Genomic DNA, 6,432 nt, shown 5'->3' on the forward strand with positions numbered 1-6,432 from the left:
GGGCGCGGGCCGGGGCACCTCGGCCCGGGCGACGGCGATGCTCATCGGGAAAGCGGCGCTGGCGTTCGTTGACCGTGCCCCGGGAACGCCCCGAGCTGCCTTGAACGCGGGATGGCGGTGGCGCCCACGAGGAGACGAGAGGGTTGAGCTTTGTGGGGTGAAGCGAGCCGAGCGTGGCCGGGGCTCGTCTCCTAAGGGAGCTCCGCCTCACTTCCGTGACGCTCCGTTGTCCGGGCCTACCGAAGACCCGGTCCTGTAGACCCCGAGCGTCGGGCGCTTTCTAGGGGCTGGAGGATTCGCTGTGAAGACGCTGCCCTCGTGGAGGTTTGGTTCCGCCAGGAAGGCAGGCGATCACCTAGGACATTTCAGGTAGTGGCAGCACCGTAAAGCTGTGTTGGGGTCGGGTGTGGCGGGGCTGGAGTGTGACTGAAGCAGCATGTCGGGAAGTTCTCTTGGAGGAGGTCACGTCAGCGCAGAGGTTTGAATGCAGCGAGGAAGGCAACAGCGAGTATCTGGGGTAGAGCCTTCCGGGGAGGCACAGAGATGCGGTCCAGAGAGGCAAGCTTGGCGAGTGCAAGCTTAGCGAGGGTGCAGTTACCAAGAGTGCGAGATGAGGGTGCAGGGGTCACGAGAGGCCTTAAAGGCCATCGTACAAAGTGTGAGTTTATTCCGAGTGGTGGGGAACTCCTGGAGGGGTCTGAGCCAGGGCCTTGGCCCGGCACATTTTGGTAGACTCATAGATGAGGTTCGTGGAGAGCAGACTGGTGGGGCTGGAGGGAGCACAGGGAAAGCCGTTAGGAGGCGCTTGCAGCCGGCTGGGCGAGGATGGCTCCCCCACAGTTCTGTAACCTTCCTACAAGGCATTTGCTTTGGGAACTTAGTGACTCTAAGACCATTAGGGTTGTGGATGCTGTAATCATGAGATGGGTATTATTCTGCCTTCAGGTGTAGGAGGATGGCAATGTAACTACACGTTGGGTGAGTTACAAGCACTTGACAGCATCTAATGCAGCCCAGAGCTTTGAGGTTTGCACTATTAACACCTGAGAAAACGGAGGCACCAATATGTTAGACACCTTGCCTGAGGCCAACGTCTCCTTAGTGCGGCCAGGAGTCCTCTATCAGATGGAGGGAAGGAGCAGAGGTGTCCATTCCCATTGCCCAGGATGGCTGAGAGCTCACGTGCAGGGGTCCGAGTCGTCCACGTTTTTCCTGACAAAGGCAGCCCATTCATCCCACCCACTCGTCCTGATGACTCTCATGGGTCTCTTTCACAGGCAATCAAGACAAATAACTGCTGGAGCTGGAGAGAAGCCGCGAAACCTCTGCTGGGAAGCCCAGCACACTCTCTGGCCTTAGCCGGGGCTCACACACGAACTAAATTGATTGTTCTGAGCATTCAGCACGGCAGCACCCCTTTCTCAAGGATTCTCACGAGGATCCAGTCTCCTTGGAACAAGGAGATGAGAGTGTGTTCTGGAGAGCCCGTTTCCCCATCCGCTCTCATGACTGATCTGGCCAGGACCTGCATCACCAGTCTGCTTACTGTTATCGTCAGGATAGTGGCTACTTGTGAGTGGTTCCTGGTGTTCATTTGCTGAGCCCTGCTAGGACCCTTGCGGAGTGACGTAATAAGGTCTCCTTTAGCTTAATTTCCTGCCACTTCTTGACTTCAGCTCCCTGCTCAAACCATGTGCCACTTAGAATTACCTAACATACTTGCGCTCTTTTAGCCCTCCCATTACTCCTCCCCTCCACCTTCCCATTTCCTCCTGTCTCTCTGCACTCAGCTGGGTCACTTCTGTGACACCAGCAGGAATCCATTGGGGACATGTACCCTGGAATTCACTTATGTGTGACCTCAGTAACCGTTAATTGCAGGAATGAACCACACTGTGAGCAGGAACGATGTCCTTGTCACTCCAACACAGCACAGGCAAAGCCCTCTTTTTTTTTTTTTTTTTGGAGTTGGAGTCTCACTCTGTCACCCAGACTGGAGTGCAGTGGCCGCTCCCGCCCACCGCAGCCTTGACCTGCTGGGCTCCGGCGATCCTTCCGCCTCAGCCTTCCAAGTAGCCAGAACTACAGGCGTGCGCTACCACGCCTGGCTCATCTTAATTTATTGTAGAGATGAGGTCTCGCCAAGTTGCCCAGGCGGGTCTCGAACCCGCGGGCTCAGGCAATCCACTCACCTCAGCCTCCCAAAGGCACGGGATTACAGGCTGAGCCACCGAGCCCGGCTAAAGCACTCAAGTCTGCTGACTGCAGCTAGGAACTGAGTTATGTCAATGTGAGCATAGACAGCAAAGCAAACTACCTTGGTTATACCCTAGGCACTCACCAACCTTTCAGACCCCCTCCCCTCCTGACCTGTTGTGGTATTTTTCAGGAGCCAGAAGCAGACTCCATGGATACCTCAGGGTTGGGAGCCAGCACAGTCTAGGAGGGGTGCTGGCACTGTATTTTGCAGCACTACCTCTGTTAGAGGACCCTGACAGGTAACCTCTTCGAATGCTCAGATGCCCATTTCACAGAGCAGGCTTAGGAAATGGCCCTGTTCGAGACTTTTGAGTGATGACCTACCCACATGGAAAGTAGCCTGATACAGAGAATGGTAGTTCTCTGTAGTTCTAGGGGGTTTATTTCTTGCTATCTTCAAAGTCAGTCTGCTGCATCATAATTCCTGGTTAGTTTCTGACTTCCTTTCATGAACTCCTTCCAAGCTCTAAAACCCCAGCAACTACTGAGTACTTAGTTATGAGTAAATGTCCCATGACATCGGTCATACCTGCCATAGTTTGTTGCACATGGGCCCAACTGTGTAGACAGTGACATGGCAGCCTTCCCCGGCACCAGCTGGCTGAATGGACACTTAGCCAGCAAAAGTGATTTGTGAGCTGTCTTAAAAGAATGGTCTGGACCAATCAGGTTTCCTTCCTGAAGTTTTAGAATTAGGACAGAGACTTGGGGTTAGGAAGCTGAAAGGTCATGAGATACAGAGCTGATGCTGACATTTTGGATCATGTGCAAATTTAGCTCTAAGCAAAGGAATCAAGCACCAGAGAGGGGATGGAAAGGACAGCAACAGGAGCCCATACGGTGGTGGCAGTGACGGCCAGGTAGGAGATGGAGACAGGAAGAGAGCACACATACATCCTTGGCTGCTCGTGGTTCACAGTGACCATGAGGTCTGACTATATTACTCTTCAAGCTCAAAACAAAACCCTTCTTAAGCATTACAGAAACCTTAGTTCTACCCGAGAATAGACACCAAAGTAAAGTGAAGGGCTTGAGCTTAATAAGAGGATGTGTTAAAAGGGGCCCCTCTCAGGTCGGGCTCGGTGGCTCAACCTGTAATCCCAGCACTTTGGGAGGCTGAGGTGAGTGGATTGCCTGAGCCCACGGGTTTGAGACCCGCCTCTACTAAATCAAAAATACTAGCTGGGCGTGGTAGCACACGCCTGTAGTTCTGGCTACTTGGAAGGCTAAGGCGGAAGGATCGCCGGAGCCCAGCAGGCTGAGGCTGCAGTGGCCGGGTGCGTGCCACTGCACTCCAGTCTGGGCGACAGTGAGACTCCAACTCAAAAAGGGGGGGGGCTCCCCTTTATACTCTGAATACTCTTCACAGGTGTTTACCAAATAGCCCCCTTCCCCTCATCCCATGTCTGGAGGCTTGAGGAGGATGGGCAAATCACTGACCCTGAGCTTCTCCACTCTTGTACACACGCCCCCCAACACACACACACACAGGACTCAGCCTCCTTGACTATACTCAAATCTAAATGGTTAGAGTTAGAACACGAAAAGAAGGGGGAACGAAACATTAAGCTAACTATATCCTCAGAAACAGATTGTTAATAATCTCTCACCCTTCACGTGTTTTTTTCCTTGTCCCCTACCTGATCTCAAGAGAGAGATGCAGGGGAAGAAAGGAGGCAGACAGAAGAGGCGGGTAGAAAATAGATGAAAATGAGAAAGCAGCAAAATAAAGGCTCAATAGGAAGGCAAAGGACAAGGGGGAAAGGGAGAAAGGAAGCCTAGGGTGAATGCAGTGCCTCAAAATTGATAAAATATTAACCTCAAAAAGTCATGTAGCCCGGATAGACTGGACTGCCAAGGTTCAAACGATAAGATTCATAGGCGCTTCCTCCACTGCCACACATAGACATCTGTACCCATCATTTCTGGATTCTCACTTCTCCTAGTAGAAAGTTTCCTTCCTTGTGTCGGAAGAGAGTGCTACAGCCTCCATTTGTGCTCCAAAGCCTATTTTCCCACTTTGAGCTGCACACACCCCCTTCCTGCTCCTTCACACTCCCATGTCTCTTCAGTTATGGACATGCTCAATCTGACCTTAAGTCGCACAAACATTCCCTAGCAGATTGTTGACTAAATCAAGACCATTCTCAAGCACCTTTTTCTCTGCCTTCCTCTACCATAGAGGTTGGAAGGGCTAGATATTTTTCTCAGCCTCTTTTGCGCTAGGGTTGGCCATGCAACACAGCTGTGGTCAATGAGACTAAGCAGGAATCTCCTGAGGGGATTCTAGGAAAAACTTCCTGATAAAAGGAACTGATGCTGCTGGTGCTACCTGCCCCATTTCCTCCTGCCTTGTATGCTAAGACTGTACTTGGAGCTAGGGCTGCCATCACATGACAATGACAGAAACCCACGGCTCTTTGAATAGATATGCCTCTCTCAACCCCTACCTCCCTCTGGTTACCTTTCTGAATCTCTCTCGCCTCAGTAAAGTTTCTAATTCCTTTTAAACATTTAACTCACTCTTCAGCCCTCGACAGAAGTGTGCTAAAGTTCTCCTTTTACTTCTCTGGCACTGCCTTCTGATTTATCTTTTTCTTTTGGATCTTTGTTCCTCTCAGCTTCTTGAATCCCACAGACTCATTGAAATGCCCCCAAACTGAACTCATCATTGCCCATTAAAATTGGTCAACTGTATGTGTTTTTAATGATGGCATCCCTAGGCACCCAAATAAGAAAGTTAAGTCATCCTAGACTCTTCCTTCTCATTCAAGTGGCTACATTTAGTCATTTACCAAGTGTTCTACATTGTGCCTCATAATTGCTTGGGCTCCTCCTTTCTTCTCTCACCACATGGCCACTTGCTTAGTTTAATCCTTAGAAAACAAAGAATATGCCTTACTCATTTTGGTTTTCTCATCATGTCCAGCATGTAGGACTTGGTAAATGTGTGAAACAGATGAAGCTGTCTTAGCTACTATAATAATCACACATCTATAAAAATCTCCCTGTGATAGTTGTGAATATGTTTTGAGTTACAAAGTTTTGCCAGTGTGTCATATTGCCATGTCTGCTAGTGTTCAGCTCCTCTCTTCTCCTATCCACTGTGATAGGCAGACAATGACACAAAGATACGTATTTGATGCCTTTGTTCTTAAAAGACCATATTTAGATTGTTTTTAAATCATTAGCTTATTTAACAGCAGTTTAATGACTGTTCATTGAGAACTCAAAACAGCATGCTATTGCATTAAGATCTGTACGATTATTCCATTATCTTATAGAAATTGGCCTGTATTTGAGAGGAGAAAATTAACAGTGCAGGGAGAGGGGAAGGGGCATGGAAGGGTAATGGGAGTTGGTACAAGTAGAGAATTTTGATTCAAAACATCCAAGGAAACTAGATTGTGGAACAGGAGCATCTGACAACATATATCACACAGTAAAGTCAAGGATCTTCCAGCATTCATTTGTATAGGTTTGTAGCATTTCAGAGCTAACAGGGATCCTACAAACCTAAATCCCAAATCATTCATTTCTCAGATAAGGGAGCTCTGACCTGGTGAAAGCAGGTGACTTGTCCAAGATAGTGGCAGACCAGGACTCCATACCTGGTCTTTTGGCTGTCCAGTTAAGCACTCTCATGTTTTCTTTCCAGTGTCAAGTCTCTGATGTCCAAAGAAGAATCTGCAGTGTGCTGTAATAGAACTTGTCTTCAGCAGGGGTCTTCACTGTTTACAACATTAGCTACTTATCCTTTCTTTTTTTTTTTTTTTTTTTTTTGAGTTGGAGTCTCACTCTGTCGCCCAGACTGGAGTGCAGTGGCCGCTCCGGGCCACTGCAGCCTCAACCTACTGGGCTCTGGCGATCCTTCCACCTCCGCCTTCCAAGTAGCCGGAATTACAGGCACGTGCTACCATGCCCGGCTGATTTTTTGATTTATTATAGAGATGAGGTCTTGCTGCTCAGGGGGGTCTCGAACCCGCGGACTCAGGCAATCCACTCACCTCAGCCTCCCTAAGGCGCGGGATTACAGGCTGAGCCACCGAGCCCAGCCTACTTATCCCTTCTGATAGAAAGTTTTACATCTGAGTCAAGATTACTCTTACATGGTTTCTCTGAAGTGGTCTGTTTTATCTGGTATGGTATATTGTACTTCAACTAAAAGATTCC

The sequence above is a fragment of the Carlito syrichta genome, unplaced genomic scaffold (genome assembly GCF_000164805.1).
Source record: "Carlito syrichta isolate Samal-C Ts95f unplaced genomic scaffold, Tarsius_syrichta-2.0.1 Scaffold304683, whole genome shotgun sequence".
NCBI classification, from domain to species: domain Eukaryota; kingdom Metazoa; phylum Chordata; class Mammalia; order Primates; family Tarsiidae; genus Carlito; species Carlito syrichta.